Here is a 22,017-nt window from a genome sequence, read left to right as displayed (position 1 = left end):
GTTTTCCAATCGAACGGCTGTAATATGCAACTACCTTCTCCTGTCCATCGGCCAGTTGTGATAAAACGCCTCCTATAGCATATCCACTCGCATCTGTATCTAGAATAAATGTTGCTCCTGGAATCGGATATGCTAACATTGGGGCAGTGCACAAACGCTCCTTCAATGTTTGGAAAGCCACTTCTTGCTCCTTCTTCCATTCAAAAGCTTTGTTTTTTCTTGTAAGCTCATGGAGGCTATGGGCTACGCTGGAAAAATTTGGTACAAATCGGCGGTAATATGTGCACAGCCCAAGAAAACTTCTCAATTCATGTAGGTTCTGTGGTCTTGGCCAATCCTTTACAGCCTCTATTTTTTCGTTCGCAGTGCAGATGCCCTCTGTCGTTACCTTGTGACCCAAATAATTGACTTCCTTTTTAAACAGCGCACACTTTTTGGGACTTAACTTCAGACCAGCGCCAGCTATTCTCTGGAAAACTTCCTCCAAGTTCTTAAGATGTTCATCAAAGTTCTTGCCCAATACGATGATGTCGTCCAGGTACACCAAGCATGTTTTCCAATGTAGTCCTTTCAGTACCTGGTCCATGAGTCTCTCAAAAGTAGCTGGTGCATTACATAGTCCAAAGGGCATTACTGTAAATTGCCAAAGACCATCTCCGACGCTGAAGGCTGTTTTCTCTTTGTCTTCTTCCTTTACCTCCACTTGCCAGTAGCCGCTTTTCAAGTCCAGTGTGGAAAACCATTTCGTACCAGAGAGCGAGTCCAGAGTGTCGTCAATTCTTGGCAATGGGTAGCTATCCTTTTTCGTAACGTCATTCAACTTCCGGTAGTCCACGCAAAACCTCATTTTTCCATCCTTCTTCTTTACAAGTACTACCGGTGAGCTCCAGGGACTAGCTGATGGTTCGATGACGCCGCTGTCGCTCATTTCTTGTATAATTTGACTCACAACTTGCCGCTTCGCCAGTGGAACACTACGTGGAGCTTGACGGATCGGCCTCGCATCTCCAGTGTCAATTTGATGTTTCACAACGTTGGTGCGGCCTGGTTTAGAACCATCCTGGTCAAATATGTTCGCGTACTTTAGGAGCAGTTGTTTTGCCTTACTCTGATATGCTTCCTCTAGCCCCTGCGTCCATGCCGTGATGTCATTTGAAAGATTAGTATTACTGGCTGAAACGTGTTCCTGGAGCTGTTCACAGTTAATAATTACTTCAGCCTCTTGGCATTTTCCCAAAATAGCTCCTTTAGTCAGTTTGAGTGGTGAATTGAACTCATTGAGTACTCTTACCGGAACACGTCCATCTTGTTTTGTCATAGCCAGGGTTTTCCCTACAAGTATGTTCAGTGTTGATCTGTTTGCTGCTTCGACAACCCACAATTTGTTTGTCCCACAATCTCCATCAACCTTTGCCCAGATGACTGCTTCGGATTTTGGTGGTATTCGCTGACTCTCTTCCACCAGCACTCGTTTACTGCTGTAGCCTCTCTCGTAGCCGAAATTAAGTGGTACATCCATGTTCTTATATCGCATCGTCTTGCTTTGCATGTCGATCTTGATGCCCTGGTCGATTAAGAAGTCCACTCCAATTATGATTTCATCAACAATCTCTGCCACTATAAAATTGTGTACTACCGTGACGTTCCCAATTGCGACTTCACATGATACTTCTCCTAGAACCGTGCTGTCTTCTCCAGTGGCTGTACGCAATCTTGCTCCATGCAATGGTGTTATCTTCTTGTTGACTAAATCCGCTCGAATGATGGAATGAGATGCACCCGTATCTACAGTCAGTAAACGTTCCTTTCCATCCACATGTCCTCCGACAGTAAGATTGTTTGACCTTCTTCCAATTTGTGAGATAGAGATTATGGGGCATTCAATTGAGGGAGCCAGCTACCGCCCCTTGCGGCTGACTCGCTTTAGTTTAACGATTGAGTGGACTTGGAGATTTGCTCATCTCCTTCAGCTCTGCGTTTACGGCCACCCACATTGTTGGAGCTATTCGGACCGGTGCTGCAATGTCGTGCAATATGACCTGGGTTGCCGCACTTGAAACACTTAATAACTCCGGCATTTTTCTGTTGTGATCCCTTCAGTGCTTCCAAAATTGTGTCTACCCATTCTGGCCTTTCTACTTCTACACGATGAGCCTTATATGCTGGTTTACTTAATAGGGAGGCAGTTTCCTGAGTCAATGCATGTGATACCGTTTCAGCAAATGTGAGCTTTGGGTTTGCGTATGTAGCTCGCTTCGTTTCCACGTCCCGTATGCCATTTATAAAACTCTGGATTTTTACCCTCTCGGTGTATTCCACGGGTGCGTCCGCATTTGCGAGATGAGCCAACCTTTCAACATCCGAGGCAAACTCCTGCAAAGTCTCATTCGCTCTTTGGTGACGGTTTTGCAACTCAATTTGGAATATCTGTTTCCTATGCTCGCTTCCGTAACGTCTCTCGACAGCGGCCATCAATGCTTCATAGTTGTTCCGCTCTCCTTCGGGAATCGTCTGTAGGATTTCGGCTGCTGGCCCCTTCAATGCCACGAACAGTGCAGCAACTTTATCTTCAGCATTCCATTGGTTCACTGCTGCGGTCTTCTCAAACTGTAGCTTAAAGACCTGAAAAGGAACAGAACCGTCAAAAGATGGAGTTTTTACCTTTGTATTACTCGCTGAAGCAGCCGGCCGATTAAGTTGCAATTCCTGTATACGACCTCTCAACGCATCCACCTCTGCCTCGAATTTTTCTTCAAACTGCATTATTTTTTCGTCCATGCGCGCTTCGAGTTTTGATGATATACGCGCCTCTTGTGCTTCTAGTTGTACTGTTATGCGTGCCTCTTGTTCTTTCAGTTGGGTTGCCATATATGTCTTTTGTTCTTCCAGCTGTGATGACATATTTGTGGATATTTGTGATGATATTTCTGTTATACGTGCCTCTTGTGCTTCCATCTTGGATGTTAAAAGTGTCTCCTGCGATTCTAGTTGTGATGCCATATATGTCTTCTGTTCTTCCATCTTGGATGTTATACGGTTCTCCTGCGATTCTAGTTGTGATGCCATATATGTCTTCTGTTCTTCCATCTTGGATGTTATACGGTTCTCCTGCGATTCCATATATGTCTGCTGTTCTGCCAGTTGAGATGACACTGTCGATGTTTGAGCAGATATTGCAGCTAAAATCATGTTCAAATCTGTACTGGTAACCGTCTGCGGTGTTTCGTTCTTCTCTTCAATTTTTGTTGTCTCCTCGCCATCAAGATGAAAGACATGCTCTTCCACATCAATTCCTTCTGCTTCCATTGCTTCTCGTAGCCGTGCCTGAAGTTCGAGTTTAACGCCGCTTGTATTCAATCCACGGCTCTCCAACTCCTTCTTCAGTTGCGGGATCTTCAATTCACTTAACTTTGCCATGTCCTTGTTGTCCTCCGGAATTTATTCAACAATTCCTCTTCTGACACCAATTGTAACGAATTTGCTGCAAATCCTCTTATTTGCCCCTTTTGCTAGGTTCGTATCGCTAAACTGTTGAATAAATAACTCCAATATTGAATAATGGAAAAATGGCCTTTATTAAAATGCTTCACAATAACACTCAAACTGTGCAACGAATAGCTTAATAACCAAACTGATAGCTCAAATGAAACTCCACTAATCAAAATAATACTGGTATTGCTCGCTAGATATCTTCTTAGTCGTAATTGCTGATCAACTCAAATCAAACTGAATTACTTCTTACTCGCCTGCACTGCTTTTATAGTTTACGCTGCATACTTCTAGGCTCTTCGATTTCCAGAAGTTACTAGTTGTTTCGGCTACAAAATCGCCAGCCACAACTACGTGCACAAATTATTGCCCTCTCTTGTGACCACTGAGATAAGATATATGCATGTGTTTGTGCATTGCCGCTCCGCTGCTCGTATACGTACATATGTGTAGACGCAATTATTTATTCGTTTATGTAGATACATAAAGATTGAATTATTGATGTGAATGTTTGTAGTTAACAGTCTCTCGCGCGCACATAGCCGTATAAGTAAATGCATCTGTGTGTGACATCTCTCTGGGCTGCCTTATATATGTGTATACTTGATTTGATTATTAACGTAAATACTGCTTAGCATCGCCTTAGTGATGGGATAACTTAGGGGTGGTAATATCCGTGACAGTATTATTATTACTTAATGTAAGTATTGTTTTCAATAAAGCCGTTTAACTTAAAAGTTTGATTTAAATTATTTTATTTACATTATGCTTGAATTAGTGCCGCTGCTTAGTTACGTCTATCGACACAGACGAGATTTAGAGGAATCTCGGTGGATGTCGTTGACAACCTGCAGGTACTTGGTGTACCAAATACGGGTTTTACGCGTCGCCAGATCTCATTTGTTAAAATATATGCAATGCATATGCTTCCTTCCATTGTTAAATTAGGTAGAATTTCATATCTACAATTTCCCATCCCTTGAGTTTTCCCCTAAGTTGTTTTACGATTATCATTTAAATTGTTACTACACAAAAATTGTGTTCTTCATTGGGGGCGATCGGACTTGATTTAGAATATATAACTACCATATATTTCGTACATTACATATACTGCAATATTAAAACTTCACTGACAGTTAATTATATGATGGGTATAAAAACCAGAAATTTTTTAAGCTCATCACATTCGAGGTTTCGATTAGCTAGAGTTTACATCTTTTACGCGCTGTTAAAGATTTTAAATATAGTTTTGTTTAGGGAATCGTTGCGTAGACAAAAACTTACTAGAATAAGGTTTAAGTATACTGGTAAGAAACTTGGTAACCCCCTTATTTGGAACTTATAATTTTGGATTAAATATGACAGAGTTAGGTAGGGAAAATAACCTTCTTTTCAGCGATGGCGCATAAGCGCGGAACTTACCCTTTACTAAAAGTGCGTAGATGACGCACTAAACTTTTTAAACGCTTCACATTTAAAAAAAATGCACTCCAAAAAAGTGTACTTTTTCGCTTTTGAAATTTGCTGAACGCAGTTCACGATGTGTTCGGTGAATGAGTTTTGGCGAAACATTTTCAAAAAAATGCTTAGAGTACGCTTACACAGCCACCAATTTTGATCGCCCGATGCCGGTCGTAATCGTCCGATAAAAATAGACACATGTATTTAAATGAGCGTGTGTACATTTCAACCGATCACCGAATTGTTGCCTGTTGTCGTTTTTCACTGCCGATAAATTCGCGCGTGTTCAATCTTATCGTCCGATGAATTGCGGGCATTTACTGTGAAAAATTTATTATTTGTGCGATGGACCGAAAAATTCATCCGGACATGTCCCAAATTTTGATGAAATGTCCCGCCGTCCCGGATATTCCCGAAATGTCCAGATTTTAGTAAATTGGGGGGGGAGGCCTTTACCTTCCATCTCTCCATCGGGTGTAGAAGGGGGGGGGGGGTATTTGAGCCAGGCGTCCCGGATTGGCGTCCGAACGATCTGGTCACCCTAATCTTTACCATATTAACAGAACGCCAGAGATAAGTACGTATGTATTTGTTAACAAAACTTTAATTTTCGACATTTCTCTTAAGATAGGTCGACATATTTTCTAATAAGAAATGTTTACGGTTCGAATTCGAGCTCAAGGCCTATAACAATAATTTTGATGATAATTCCAATTTTTTTTCTTTTTTCTATAATTGAAAAATTATTTTTTAATTTGGAATAATTCCAGAAAAAATTAAACAAAAATGTTTAATTACCATAAAAACTATTATTATAGGTAATGAGCTCGAATTTGAACCAGGAATCCTTTATCAATACGCCGATAAAACAAAAACAGTTGTTACAGAATGTTTAACTTGGTCTACAAGAGGAAAATCTTGAGCGTTTGGTTGTGACTTGGATACCACGCTTATACGGCCAACTAAAAGGTAAATCTAGGAAAGCTAAAATGTCTTCAGTTTTCCTATCGATACCTATAGTCGAGCTCCTTGGTCTCAATATTCTACTTCTTCTGCAAATTCGTTTTCGCACAGTTTTAACTTTTTTTTTATAAATTTTGAAAATAATTTAAATATGTACCTACATATGTACATATACATATGTATTTTTATTAAACTAATCCAATACCCATATCTATCACTCGTAAATAAATAACAACGCGCCTTTGAAGGCCCACAAATTAAAAGGGAATATTATTTTATCATATGCGACCAAGTGCATCGCTTAAACATACAACTTGTTTTTCCAGCAAATACAGTACATTACCACGAAGCCCAAATGAACATACATACATACACATTTAAAAGCACATACAATGGCGCATATTTATAAAAACACAAATTCAGATAATACGTACATATGTACATATTTACAAACATCACACGCTTTTTATTGCTTATTTTAGTGTTTTAAAATTTCATTCATCGACCAAAGATTGAAATGAAATTGCCTATAATTCTCATTTATTTTATGCGTGAGTCCGTTGAAATAGTTAGTTGTTAGCTGATGAAAGCATACTTACCTGGCGTAGAGGTTACCGTGATCATGAAGGCGGTTCCTCCGGAGCGAGGCTTGGCCATTGCACTTCGGCCGAGTTGACCTTCGCGATTATTCCTAATGCGAATAACTCGTGCGTGTAATTTTTGGTAGCCGGGAATGGCGTTCGCGCCGTCCCGACATTGTTAATAAATATTGTAGCGTTGGATATGGCGCAGGCACAGTTGTCACTTTAGTTTGCTTCGTGGTCTGTTCCACTTTTTCAATTTTGGTCGTTTTTAGGTAGTGTAGGTCATGATGCAAAAAATGGAGATAATTCCTTCCATTTAGTGTGACGTTAGCCACTTAACATTTGCGGAACAATTGACACAATTTCATCAAAACAAGTTATATTAGCTTGTGTTATAAAAAAAAAGTGTTATAAAAATTTGAAGGCAACTGTTTGATATAGTCGTGGATCATGATTCAATTACTAGAGGTTTGTTCTCCAATGATGACAGATCTTTGACACTCCCAAATTGAAAAATCTGGACCGGTTGCTTTTACGAAGTAAGGAAAACGGGGAATAATTCAATCCCCTTAAGTGAAAATTGTAGTAGAAAAGTATTCTTGTTAGTATATTAGTAGTGATAATAAATTTATAAATGCCAAAAGTTTTTGGGGAAATAACTCGTTTTCTACTAAATATTTCGTGAATTGATAAAGTTATGTTGGTTTGGTCATCGTTTCAGAAAATGTTTGAAGAATGCCGTACGTTAGAATTTTATTCAAAAATGCACTATCTCAAAATTTGTTTCAAAAACTCTATATGAGTATAAGTTCAATGCATTTTGCCATAGGAGGGAGTTAATGAAAAACATTCTGAGATGAAGCGTTTTTCAATCTAACTCTAATATAGGGCGGTTTTGTGACAAATCCTGAATTGGGAAATTTTTGAAAAATATTTTGAGATAGCACGATTTTGAATAGGCAGCCGACATGGGGTGATATGCTACTCAGGAGCCGCAATGAACTGACAAAAACAAATATAAATGAAAATGGCTTATTGTCTTAGAACTTTATATTCCTACCTTGACTTTGACAGAAGAGTTAAGCTTTTGTGAGATCCTGCTACACAGGGAGTATTTACCTTTTTATTCTGAAATTTCGGAAAGCTCTTCCGTTAAGTATTCATGAAAGCGTTCCGGACAAACCGTTAATTTAGAATATTCGGAATACGTTCATTTGATACTACCTCACGAGATCCGAATATATCAAATAAGTATATACAAAATATTCCAAACCGATTCTCCAAATTCTTAAATGGAGACGAATGTTCCGAACATACGGAATTAATAGAACAGAAGGTCGACTTTTAATACGCGCCCAAAAATATCGAGAGAAGTGTCAAAAGACGCGTATTGACATCGATAACAATAATTCGAAGACGGAAATAAAAATTTTAACTCGTTCAAAAGATATTGACGAAAAACCGAAATATGACCCCGGGTTTCGTTGGCGGCCTTCAGCCGAGCTTATAAAAAATTACCCTGGCCGGTCCACCAATGAGTTTAGATCAAAATTAAATGCGTGCAAAATCCCTTTGTACACAAAATCTTTTTCTGTGGACAAAGACATTACAACAATCGCATGAAAATTGCCAACTTCAACTGCAAATATCCGCGGACAGTGATAACATTTTTCTTTTCCGCCTTAGGATTATTGTTGCCGAGGTCACCTCCCTCGATATTTTTGGACGCGTATTAGCAGTATACTCCTGTTCTAGACTTTTACCTGAATAAGTTAACATGCCAAATAAATACATTTCGTTATGGCATCTCCATTACTTACTAATGACTTTTTTGCGTGAATCGATTTACTAGTCGAAGTTTTGACGTTGAAAGATGAATTTTGATTTGGTTTAGGTTTCGTATATTCATAGGTTTACGAAAGTGCACGATATTTTGGTGTCCTCACTTTTCACAAAATTACCCCTATGTTCAATGTTCAGTCATACTAATGGCTCGAGGCATAGTTAATAAATTCACTATAAAATTATAAAAAGGGTTAAGGAATTATGCAGTTCAGTACTTATCCGGTATTTGTAAACTGATTGCTTCCTATTTCTACTACTAATATTTTTCAAAAAATCGCAAAGAAACAACACACTTAACGGATGTCAATTCGATTTGGGAGCAAAATGGCCGGAATTGCCAAAAAATTTGTCTGTCGAGCAAACCTCTTGTAATTGAATCATGGTCGTGGATGATGTTTTGGGCCTACTTGGCTGCGTCTGGAGTTGGCAAAATAACTTTCTTTGATGGCACAATTGACAAAAATTTGTTTTAACCTTACGAGAAGCCAATTTGTTGCAAATTGCCCTGATTTAAGCCGTGGTTACTCACGAACGTACGTAGAAAAACGTGTCAGCTGACACGACCTATCTTATGAGTGTGCAATGTAAACGAAAACTCACCGACGTGCAACGCCCGTACGTACGTAGCCCGGAACGTAGAAATCAAAACAATTTTGATTTTTTCCGTAAGAACGTGTCAGCTGATCGCTCTCTCACTAGACAGAGTTGCCTAGTAAACTTTTGTGCGCTAATTTTTGACCGTTTGCAATTTTATGCAAAAACGCCTAATTAAAGTTTGAAAAATTGTGAAAATAATTCGAAATAATTATGTAAAGGTGCTGATTATAAATATTTAATCTATTTATACTTATTTAATAGTATTCCGGCCTTTTACAATATCAAAAATTAAATTGGAAAAAGTTGATGTTTCCATAAGCATACATGCAAAATGGTCAATGGCAACAGTGCTTATCTGCAAACAATACACACACAAATATGTAATGTACATGTACACAGACGCACACATTGATTCCTACGGGCTTGAGAGTTCGGTCAAACGTGCTTCGTACGACAACCGGGTACCCACCGACGTGTGCCGTACGTAAGGACGGTTGTCGTACGAAGCACGTTTGACCGAACTCTCAAGCCCGTAGGAATCAATGTGTGCGTCTGTGTACATGTACATAACATATTTGTGTGTGTATTGTTTGCAGATAAGCACTGTTGCCATTGACCATTTTGCATGTATGCTTATGGAAACATCAACTTTTTCCAATTTAATTTTTGATATTGTAAAAGGCCGGAATACATATTAAATAAGTATAAATAGATTAGATATTTATAATCAGCACTTTTACATAATTATTTCGAATTATTTTCACAATTTTTCAAACTTTAATTAGGTGTTTTTGCATAAAATTGCAAACGGTCCAAAATTAGCGCACAAAAGTTTACTAGGCAACTCAGTCTAGTGAGAGAGCGATCAGCTGACACGTTCTTACGGAAAAAATCAAAATTGTTTTGATTTCTACGTTCCGGGCTACGTACGTACGGGCGTTGCACGTCGGTGAGTTTTCGTTTACATTGCACACCCATAAGATAGGTCGTGTCAGCTGACACGTTTTTGGTACGTACGTTCGTGAGTAACTGCCGCATTAGGTGTACGTGATCGATTTCAAAATAACCTTTAACACATATCCACATTGTGCCGGGATTGTGCAGGCATGGGTAATATGGAACTGTCCACACCTCATGAATCCACTTCCACAATGTCTCGTCTTAAATGTCATTAAAAATTTGTGGTCAATTTTGGATATGTAGCTCAACAGTTTTGTTCTGTAGCTGCACGAAATAAGCTGTGAGTACTGTATCATTATATATAGTCATTATCCACAATTTTTCAATAAAATTGCATGTTTTACTGTATTCTCAATCGATCGATATTCACATAAATCGCGCTAAAGCATATTATTATTGTCTCAGATGAGCATTGCGTTTTCATCCTACAGGAAATTTCCATCTCGAAAAACCACAATTTCGGCTTAAATGGTAATGGTATGGTAACGCTTTTGGCAAAACAACAAACATTATGAAACTTCAAAAATCCGCAAATACGTCAAAAAATTTTGAGTGGAACTACCTTCTTTTTTGTATCATGGTAGTAGCCACCCCATACAAGATGAAGAACCTTCAAAAAACGCGAGTACTCCATAAATAATGTAAGGAATATTCCTTTGGGAGTATAGGAGTGTTCCAAAACTAATCTGTATTCATACAAAAAATGTGCTCCAATTAACATTGCGATGTCCTAGGAGAGAAGTAGGTGATCCACTCTCGCTTTGTTTGTGAGTATTCCATAGAGTACATACGTGAGAGTACTTTCCAAAGTCCTTTCACTGTTGTACTCCATGGAGCACCCACAGAGGATCATATGCCAAAGTACTAAAGGGGAATTGTGCCGGAAATAATTATCGGAGTGAATTTAATTTAAAATGAAAGTAAATGAAGATGGGCAATATAACTTTTATATTTTTTACTACGAATATTCTTATGTTATTTAGCATCTGCGTGAATAAAGAAACTAATATTTCTCTATACTATAGTATGTATACATAAAACCAGTGCGCATGTTATCAGAGTCGCTATAGTAAAATTTTATTATCAGTTATTTGTATGCAATATTTTTCTTTTGGCAACTCTGTTCGATCGTCATCGTGTCGTGATCACGGTCTTTAAAAAACGAGCAATGATCGGCTGATGATGGTCCCCAAACGCATTGCAAAGGAGTATTGTTAGAGTACTCCAACATGAAGAAAATGGAACACGTAATCCAACAATTTTTGCAGGGGACATCTAGTGTCGAATTTTTAAAAAAAATTTTTTTCTTTTCGGTGCTTATTTTAATTTTTTGGTTATTGATTTTTGGAAGTATTTTTTTTTATAAAATTCCTCTTGCCAATGATAAAATGTTATGAAATAAATTTAAAATTCAACAGACTTCTAAGTTAGGTTAAGTGTTGCTAAGTTTTGAGTAATCAGTAACATGCAATGTTCATTTAACAGAACTGTAAGTGACAATTCTCAAGTCAAGTCAATTCTATACAAGTGTCAGTAATGGGGCCTTTAGTTTTCCATAGGACCGACGATATAATCTTCCAATTACTTAAAAATAATAATGGTAGATTTTATAAAAGATAAAACAACGACTTGTCAGACGGAAAGGTCTTGTTTTAGTGGTTGTATATTTCGATCTTAGTAATATATTTGCATAAATAAATAAAAATAAATGCAGGGCGCGATAACCTCGGAAGAGATTTTAGTCCGAGTTTCTCTTCCAATTTGCGTTTTCATTGAAAAGCTTTTCAGGGCAGAAATGCACTCGTAGAGTTTGCAAATCACTTTTTTGCAGTTGAAAAAACGTGTTTCTAATTTTTTGATATCTGCTTAATTTAAGTCATGATTACTAAATCCGCCGGCAGCATATATTGCGGTTTAAAACATTGAAAAATGTAAAGCGTTTATTTTATTATTATTGATCGATTTTTCGATCCCCTTATGTTAATCATGAAACAGAACAAATTTGGTCCTTTATTTGGAGATTTTGCCGTTTTTCAATGAATTTTGGTCCCAAATGAAAACATGATGTGGCAACCTTGCTTACAGAATATAAAAGAAATGAATATGATTTGTACAGTTGCCAAATAGAGCATTTGACAACAACCAAATGTTAGTTGCAGCGGCGTAATGGGAACGATTTTGTGCAAGCTACTTAAATGTCGTGGGTTCGAGTCCTGAAGATATCATATTTAATTTTTATTTTTTATATTTATTAATTATTATAAAAAAAAAATATATAAAACTAAACGGAAATATAACAATGATAATTGTTTGCTCTCAATACCAGTGATATTAACATAGGCAGTGTTCCGCTTAACTAAAGAAAAAACAGTACATAATTTGTTGGCTTTGTAAGAATAATGGGGAATTTTTATTAGTATATGTATGTATGTATGTATATTGGCATTGAAAATTTGCGGCATTAGGGTTGATTACATTCAACATGGCGTATACAGACTACATTAAAGCAAAGCTTGACGACAACCGTTGCCAAGCATTGGTTACTTGATAACTTTGAACGCGAGAGCCGCAAATATAAATTATAGCAAACAATTTACAAAAAAAAATTAATTATGTTTAAAAAACACCCAAAGTACTGATCTGAGCTTTTATTATCTGTTCTTTACTTCTTTTTCATTTTTTAATGACAAAATAAAAAGGACGCCAGCGACTGTCACTACCCAAAAATAGAATTAGGTTTATTCTCGCTACAACGGTATTCGTGATTAGATTGTCGTGCTGCTCTGTCGCGCCGAAAATAACGATCCTCATAAGAACATGTTTAAAAATAATTTGACAGATGTCGTTTTGTGGTCGCCGACGTGAATGAGCACGTAGTTGGTTAAATACCAGGGATAGTAATACCAGGGCTGATTACATTCAACACGGAATGTACAGACCACAATAACAAGCCACCCTAATAAAACCGCACTGCGTTTTTTTAGCGCACGCAAACAACCGGCGTTTTTTGCCCTAACCCAAATAAGCATGCGTTGCGACAATGTAAAGCATGTGTGCAAACGTCAAATCTAAATGTCACGCAGAACAAAAATTGGAAGTCGATTTAGGTTTTCACGCAGCAAATTCAAATTGGGTTAAGCCCCCATTACTGATACTTAGCATAGACTTGACTTGACTTGGCGTAAACTTGGCAACTTAGCCACGATTATACTCCACTTGGCGCATAAAATCTGGCATCATAATCAGCGTTGAAATTTATTTTTAAATAAATGTCAATTTGTATGACAAAATGTCAAAATGAAATGGAAACAAACAAATGGCATCTCAAAATGTAAACGTCACTTAGAACTTACATAGAACATCAAAATTCAACAGACTTCTAAGTCAAGTTAAGTTTTGAGTAATCAGTAACATGCAATGTTCATTTAACATAACTGTAAGTGACAGTTCGCAAGCCAAGTCAATTCTATGCTAAGTATCAGTAATGGAGCCTTTACTCTCATACAAGTTTTATGTGCTTGAGACATTTTTTATAGAAAATGACTTGCGTGCGTTTATATTAGGTTGGATTGTAAATCAAAGCTTGACGGCAACCGTAGCCAAGCATTGGCTTCTTATTTACTTTAAGCCGGAGTCATTGGTGCCGTATGTCGTATCGCTGTATCCGTATCCCTAACGTAATCAGCTGTTTATCGTTACGACGGTAAACCAAAATCCAATTGGTTGGCTACGATACGGTTACGACCTTAGCGGCACCAATAATCGATTGCATTGATTCTCATAAGGTTGGTCGAATCAGCTGTTAAAAGGTTACCGATACGGTTACCGATAAAGCACCAATGTCTCCAGCTTTAAAAGCAGCAGCCGCAAATATAAATTACAGAAACAGTAGCGAAAAATTTAGAAAAAAATATTATGTTTATATAACGACCAAGAGAATGATTTTAGCTTTTATTATCTGTTGTTTACTTCTATTTTAGTTTTTACTGACAAAATAAAAAGGACGCCACTCACTGTCGCTTCCCAAAATAGAATTAGGTTTAATCTGGCTACAACGGCTTTCGTGATTAGAGCGGGAGTCATTGGTGCCGTATGTCGTATCGTTGTAGTCGTATCCCTAACGTAATCATCTGTTTATCGTTACGACGGTACCAAAAACCAATTGGTTGGCTACGATACGGTTACGACCTTAGCGGCGCCAATAATCGATTGCATTGATTCCCATAAGGTTGGTCGAATCAGCTGTTACAAGGCTACCGATACGGTTACCGATAAAGCACCAATGTCTCCCGCTTAGGGCTGATCACCTTGAACACGGCGTCTACAGACCACAACCACAATAAAACAAAGCTTGACGACAACCGTTGCCAAGCATTGGCTTCTTGATTACTTTGAAAGCGGCAGTCACCAATATAAATTTAGAAAAAACTTTTAATTATGTTTAAAAAAAAGTCCAAAAGAATGATTTTACTATCTGTTATTTACTTCTATTTTAGTTTTTATTGACAAAATAAAAAGGACGCCACTCACTGTCGCTTCCCAAAATAGAATTAGGTTTAATTTGGTTACATCGGCTTTCATGATTGATTGTCGTGCTGCTCTGTCGCGCCGAAAATAACGATCCTCATAAGAACATATGTAAAAATAATTTGACAGATGCCGTTTTGTAGACGCCGACGTGAATGAGAACGTAGTTGGTTAAATACTATGGATAATAATAGTGGCCATATTCATGATGAGTTGTTTGAGCGGAATTTGCTATTCTATTTGATCACAAGGGTTTTAAACGAACTTTTTTCGATTACATACCTTTTAACATAAACTTAAATTCTAAGCTTTACGATGGAGTCTCGTTTCAAATCGGTATTTTGTTTGGTGGAGATTAGGTCAGCCCTGTAATTCTTAAAAACTTGTTTATCTAGGCTTCGTAAAGTTAGAAAACCAGCTAAAAGAAAATTAAGAAAACAGCCGAATTACTTTACGGCCTTCAGCTTACACACTTGGTTCCTCTGTAGGTAACTCTTTGCATGCAAAGGGAAAATTTGTCCAGCAGAGAGGGAAATGCGATAAAAAGAGTTAGCAGCATTGCTATAGTTGCTACTGATTGAAGAAACTTAAAGCCTAATATCATGTCATCAAGAAAACTCGAAATTCTTGCTCAGTTTTTTTAGAAAGAACTCTTGCAATAACAAAAGCGAAAGAAAACTAATAAACAATAAGTAATAATACATATAATTAAAGTTAAATTTTTATACTACTGAAAACTGTTAGATATCCGGTGAGTGTTTCCGCTGCTTGCTAAGAATACATAATTTTATTGTTTTTTTTTAAGCACAATGTGTAAATGTTATCCATGTTTCGAACGAATCACTATATGACTTCGTATACGATTTTGTGTTAGATTTTATTTGAGGAAACATTCAGTTATTAACTAGTTTAAGATGCTTTTGCTGGATGTTTTTATTTGAACCGTTTGTGGGCAACAACACTTCAGGTTTATATACATTTAACTATATGTATATCTGTAATTTTTTTCTTACGGAGCAATGAAACAATCCTGTTTTTTTTTCAAAACCAATGTTCTATTGCTCTATTTTACCGAACAATGCCTTCGTTAGAAGTAAAACAATTTAGTCGAGGTTGTATTCTGAGAGAAGTGTATTAACGAGCACGGTTCCCACACCAAGTTTTCATTTGGGAACAAAATTCATCGAAAGAAAAGACCAGATCTAAAAAGGACCAAATTTTAGTTTTATTTTATTGGTATACAAACAATTCGGCAAATTACTAGAGTGTTGTATTCGTTGTAAAATGTAAAAGTTGTAGGATATAAAATTTATACATGGGTCGAAATTTCTCAAGTGGGCCACTTTAAATCGATTATCTCAGTTCTCATTGATTAATATGTAAAAACGAAATCCCCAAAATATTTTCGCAAAAAAAAATTTTACATTAGTTATTTACAGTTACAGTTTTTGATCATGTTATTTTAAAAAATCAATAACTCGTGAACGGTTTATCGAAACTCAACGTTTTTCACATCAAAATTTTCGTAAATTAATATACTTTGCCATAAGAAAATTGTTTTTAATAACAAATTATTACTTTGCTAATGGAGGTATGAGCGCGGTCACACAAACATGTATAACTTTTGACCTAATGCAAAATAATGACTTTTTTTTCACCAACATTTTTTTAAGAGATTGTAGAATTGAATGAAATGTGTCAAAATTTTCTCGGAGGCGGTGAAGTTTTATTAATTTTTAATTATTTAAAACAAACAGATTTTTTTAGCAAAATAATAATTTGTTATTAAAAACGATTTTCTATGGCAAAGTATATTAATTGACGAATATTTTGATGTAGAAAACGTTGACTAATTTTCATTAATGGTTGATAAAACAACGACTTGTCAGACGGAAAGGTCTTGTTTTAGTGGTTGGGTATTTCGGTCTTAGTAATTTAATTTAAGTCATGCTTATAACAGTTAACCGACAGCATATATTGCGATTTAAAGCATTGAACAATGTAAAACGTTTATTTTATTTTTATTGTTCGATTTTTCGATTCCTTTACGTTTTTCATACAACAAAACAAATTTGGCCCTTTTTTTTAATGAATTTTGGTTCCAAATGGAAACATGGTGTGGCAACCGTGCTGACATAATATAAAAGATTAAATGAATACCACCTTGATTTGTACAGTTGCCAAATAGAGCATTTGACAAATATATGTTGTTGGTTGCAGTGGCGTGGCCGAAGCAATTTTGCGCGAGTCAGCGAAATCTCGTGGGTTCGAATCTCGAGAATTTTCGAAGTTTTTTTAAATTTTGTATTTTTAATATTTATTAATTATTATTAAAAAAATATATAAAGCTAAACTAAATATAACAAAGTTATTGTTTGCACTCAATACCAGTGATGTTAACACAGGCAGTGTTCTGCTTCAGCCAAAGAAAAAACTACATAATTTGTTGGCTTTGTAAGAATATTGGGAATTTTTGTAAGTTTATGTATGTATGTACATTGGCATTTAAAATGTGCGGCATTACATTCAACATGGCGTACACGGTTGCCACTTTACTCCATTTGAACCAAAAATTGTCCTTTCCAACCCCATTTGGTCCGCTGGTCGCTTTTTTCTATTTTGGTCCTTTTTAGGCTGAAACCAAAATTTTTTTTTCACTGAGGTAAAAATATACAACACTGCCCACAAAATTTTTCACACCTTCATCAACCCTTATATAATTTTCAATTTACCTCAATGGATTTCTTACGAAAAAATTTGCGTTTATTGAAATGCAGAACAATGGCACTTCATCCAGTAGATTGTTTAGAAAAGTATGGGACCTTGAAGCAAAACAATTTTCATTAATTGTTGATGAAACAAGCGGCTAATCAGAAAAAACCTTGTTTTGGTGGCTAGATATTTCAATTGGTTGTCAAACACTCTTCGTGAGAGATTTTTGTCGCTCCTAGAGCTTTAAAAAAGTTGTTGCAAATGCACGTGCACCTCAAAGAAATTTGACGGATTTTGCTACTGATGCAGCCATTCTTGAATTAAAGACTCGTAGGCTCACCCTGGAAAGTGTATTCTTGCATACGCCTCATACTGCGAAACCGCTATATTTTAAATTTTTGTGTTTGGAAGTTAATGGCGTTTCTTCTATACAACTTTCAAATTCAATATCAGTTACAGAGTTAAACGTTTACATATATATACATACTTCCGGCCTGCAATTCTGTCAATATTATACCATCAATACGAGTGATTTTAGGTACAATGATTATATCAAAATACTGAATATTTAAAAAATTTCAGTGTATATAATTTAGAATAAGCATCTTTAAACAAGGAATATTTTTATTGGAAGGCAGAAAAATTTTCTGAACGCGATAACTCTACAAATGTCCAACGTAGAACTGATATAAACGCTTTGTGTCAAATTAATCCCGTTGGAGAGGTCAACCTCAGAAACTTTAATAATAACATTAACTGTTTTTTTTTTTCTCATCTATATACGTTTACGCTTAAACTTTATATGGACTTCTAAGCGACAAACAGTTTGACGCTTAGCAGTCCATATAAAGTTTAAGCGTATAGACGTTTACGTGTAAAAAGAACACGGCTATTGTATTCCACAAAGTCCAGCGAATTAAAACGCAGCGGCTGCGCTGGCTATGCCATGTTATGCGAATGAAAGATGATGCACCGGCCAAGAATGTGTTTCTATCGGAACCCGCCTATGGAAGCAGAGGTAGAAGGCGGCCCTACTACGTTGGAAGGACCAGGTGGAAAACGATTTAAACTCCCTTGGTGTGACCAATTGGCGCCGGTTGGCGGAGCGAAGGAGCGACTGGCGCGCCATGTTGGACGGCCATAGCCGTTTAGACGGTTAAGCGCCAATTAAGTAAGTAAGTGACATTTTATTTTACCACAATCTGAAATTTAAGATTTTACAACGAGTTCGACACATCTGTGAATTGCCGATTTGTTTTTAGACCACTTTGGTCCATTTCTGTGAGATTTGGTCCTTTTTTCTATAGAATTTGGTCCCAAATGAAAACATGGTGTAACAACCGTGATGACCAATATAGAACCCATTAAAGCAAAGCTTACCGACAACCGTTGCCAAGCATTGGTTACTTAATTACTTTGAACGCGGCAGCCGCAAATATAAATTATAGCAAACAGTAGCGACAAATTTAGAAAAAAAAATGATTATGTTTAAAAAAACACCCAAAGTAATGATTTGAGCTTTTGTTATCTGTCATTTACTTCTTTTTTAGTTTTTATTGACAATATAAAAATTACGCCAGCGACTGTCGCTACCAAAAAATAGAATTAGGTTTAAGTCTCCATTACTGATACTTAGCATAGACTTGACTTGACTTGGCAAACTTGGCAACTTAGCCACGATTATACTCCACTTGGCGCATACAATGTGGCATCATAATCAGCGTTGAAATTTATTTTTAAATAAATGTCAATTTGTATGACAAAATGTCAAAATGAAATGGGAACAAACAAATGGCAACTCAAAATGTAAATGTCACTTAGAACTTACATAGAAAATCAAAATTCAACAGACTTCTAAGTCAAGTTAAGTGTTGCTAAGTTTTGAGTAATCAGTAACATGCAATGTTCATTTAACAACACTGTAAGTGGCAGTTCTCAGGCCAAGTCAAGTCTATGCTAAGTATCAGGTATCAGTAATGGGCCCTCATAAGAACATGTGTAAAAATAATTTGACAGCTGTCGTTTTGTCCCCGCCGACGTGAATGAGAATGTAGCTGTGGCTGTATTTGATCACAAGGATTTTAAACAAACTTTTTCCGATTACCTCTTAACATAACCTTAAAATTCTAAGCTTTACGATTGAGTCTCGTTTCAAATCGGTATTTTGTTTGGTGGAGATTAGGTCAGCCCTGTAATTCTTAAAAACTTATTTATCTAGGCTTCGTAAAGTTAGAAAAGCTTAAAGAAAATTATGAAAACAGCTGCGTTGCTTTATGGTCTTCAGCTTACAGACTTGGTTCCTCTGTGGGTAAACTCTTTTGTATGAAAAGGGAAAATTTGATCCAGAAGAGGGAAATGCGATAAAGAGTTAGCAGCATTGCTATAGTTGCTACTGATTGAAGAAAAACTTAAAGCCTAATATCATATCATCATGAAAACTCGAAATTCTTGGTCAGTCTTTTTTAGAAAGGACTCTTGCAATAACAAAGGCAAAAGACAACTTATAAACAATAAGCAATAATACATATAATTAAAGTTAAATTTTTTATACTATTGAAAACTGTTACCGGATATCTGGTAAGTGTTTCCGCTGAGTGGGCATTTTATTGGTTTTTTTTTTTTAAGCACAATGTGTTTCGAACGAATCACTATATGACCTCATATACGATGTTGTGGACCTTCAGGTTTATACACATTTAACTATATGTATATTTTTAATTTGTTCCTAACGGGGCAATGAAACAATCTTGTTTTTTTTTATACAAAACCAAAGTTCTATTGCTCTCTTTTACCCAACAATGTCTTCGTTAGAAGTAAAACAATTTAGTCGAGGTTGTATTCTGAGAGAAGTGTATTTACTAGTGCAGCTACTTTATACTCAACGAGTGTGAGAGAAGTGGATTTACGAGTGCAGCTATTTTATACTCAACGAGTGTAACGAGACTAATTTCAGGTCTTTACGGAGACAAAAAATATTTGTATCTTAAAGATGTCAAGAATTTAACTAATACCTTCGTAAATGTATTTGTAAGCAATGATCAGTGCTTTCTTCACATGGTATTAAAAACAAAGAGCGAGAGAGAGACAGAGAGAGAGATTAAAGTCACATCGGAAGTATTAACAACCAGTTATGCCATTTTTATCCTTTCCTTACGAAGACACATTTGGCAGGTAAGATCAGCAAAGTGGAATTTTGTAGTACAACCTTGAAATTTGGCAGGATTTTTTTTTTATATTTGCAGTTTTTGAAGGTTTTATTCAGTGCTTTTGCGATAGCAAGAGATTACGGTGGTTGTTTAAAGGAAATACGAGTTTCGTTTCAACAAAGTGTGAGGAATTTTCGTATTATTTAAACAATATAATTTTTATTAACTATAAAAATTATAATACAGCTTTGAGAATAAAAAAATTATATAATACTCTCTTTGTGTCTTGTAGTTTTATATAGAAAAACAACAAAGGTAAGTAATTTTGGAAAACTCACTGTATAAAACTGTGTAGGTTTGAAATGATGTACAGCTTATAATGCTAAATTTCGCTAAAAAGCAATGTTAAAAAAAATTCATAAAAAACACTGCTATTTAAAACCGAAGAAGTCAATAAAAAAAAATTTAAACTCTTACAATTTTGCGAGGTTTACATGGACTTTAAATAGCCTAACTTCTGTCTTAATCAGCGCCGAACACCTCTAAAATATTGCATAATTTGTTTAAAAATTTCTTTTTACTTTAATATTTGGTGAAAAATAAAACAAGCTTCAAATTTAAAACGAAATAAATATTAAAAAACGCAGTATTAAATTAATAAAATGGTTTCAAAGTTGGACTTAAGTTTTTAATCATGTACCGTTGCACAGAAGTGTGAAAGTTGAGACTTGACATCAATCTGAAAATTTTAATAACAAAAAAGTTGAGGGGTTACTCTTTTAGACCCCAATCTAAGGTTTTGAGCATATAAAAAAATTCTTGGCTTGATTGATCTCCGAGGAACTTAGGCCGAGCTTCTCTTCTAAACGAAGAAATAAAAAATAAACCTGCATCGTGCTCCTTTTAATTTTCCCTACAGATTGGCCGGACGGGACCTATATGTTTTATGCTGACTCCGAACGGCATCCGCAAGTCAGAGTGTTTGCCAAATCACTCCCGAGGGGCGACCGCCGATTTTGAGCTTATACAGTCAAATAAAATCGAAATCCTATGTAAAGTCATTGAAAAAATCAGGCATGCTTAACCAACGAACCGATATCATTTCGTTACGATAATTAACGTTAATAAACGAAACAAAGTCATTTCGTTTCGTTTATTAACGTTGATTATCGTAACGAAATGATATCGGTTCGTTGGTTAAGCATGCCTGGAAAAAATGTTCACTAAATTTTCCAGCAAAAAATGTCAACGAACCCCATGAACATTTTGGATCTACCAGATGATTGCCTATTTGTTATACTCGCAAAAGTCGTAAATAAAAAAGATCAACTATCTTGGTCTAAAGTTTGTGGAAGGTTTTGTCGGCTTTATAGCGCATCATTTACGCGTAAGCTAAAGAGCACAAAGTATGAAGAAAACTTGTTAGATGATCATATCGCTACGCATTGCGCACATCTGATTGGAACACAATATTCGTCATTGAATGATATAAAAAAGTAAGGTTGAAGACAGCATATAAAACTTATTTTTGGAAGAATCTAAGTAAGCAACATCCGGAAATCGAGGAAGTTGAATTGCTAGAAACAAGTGATGATGATTTAATGGATTTGCTGCCGCTGCCCAATTTGAAACGTGTGAAGTGTGCTGGTACAAGTGAGTTTAGAAATTTAAAAGTTGGTTTAAAAAATCAATAAAAAATAAAACATAAAATAAAAAAATGTTTATTAATTGAA

General features: G+C 36.2%; 1 protein-coding gene and 1 non-coding gene across 4 annotated transcripts in view; one reads left to right on the top strand and one right to left on the bottom strand.

Moving 5' to 3' along the window:
• LOC137249306 (uncharacterized) overlaps positions 1 to 22,017 on the bottom strand; it is a 768,906-nt gene that overhangs the window by 431,376 nt on the left and 315,513 nt on the right. The window lies entirely within an intron of this gene.
• Positions 6,505 to 6,668, top strand: LOC137251530 (U1 spliceosomal RNA). Its single transcript, XR_010953275.1, has one exon. It is a non-coding gene; the product is annotated as a U1 spliceosomal RNA (small nuclear RNA).

Source organism: Eurosta solidaginis, chromosome 4, assembly GCF_040869045.1.
Source record: "Eurosta solidaginis isolate ZX-2024a chromosome 4, ASM4086904v1, whole genome shotgun sequence".
Classification (NCBI taxonomy): Eukaryota; Metazoa; Arthropoda; class Insecta; order Diptera; family Tephritidae; genus Eurosta; species Eurosta solidaginis.
The sequence above is the reverse complement of the archived record's forward strand: the minus strand, read 5'-3'. Positions and strand labels throughout refer to the sequence as shown.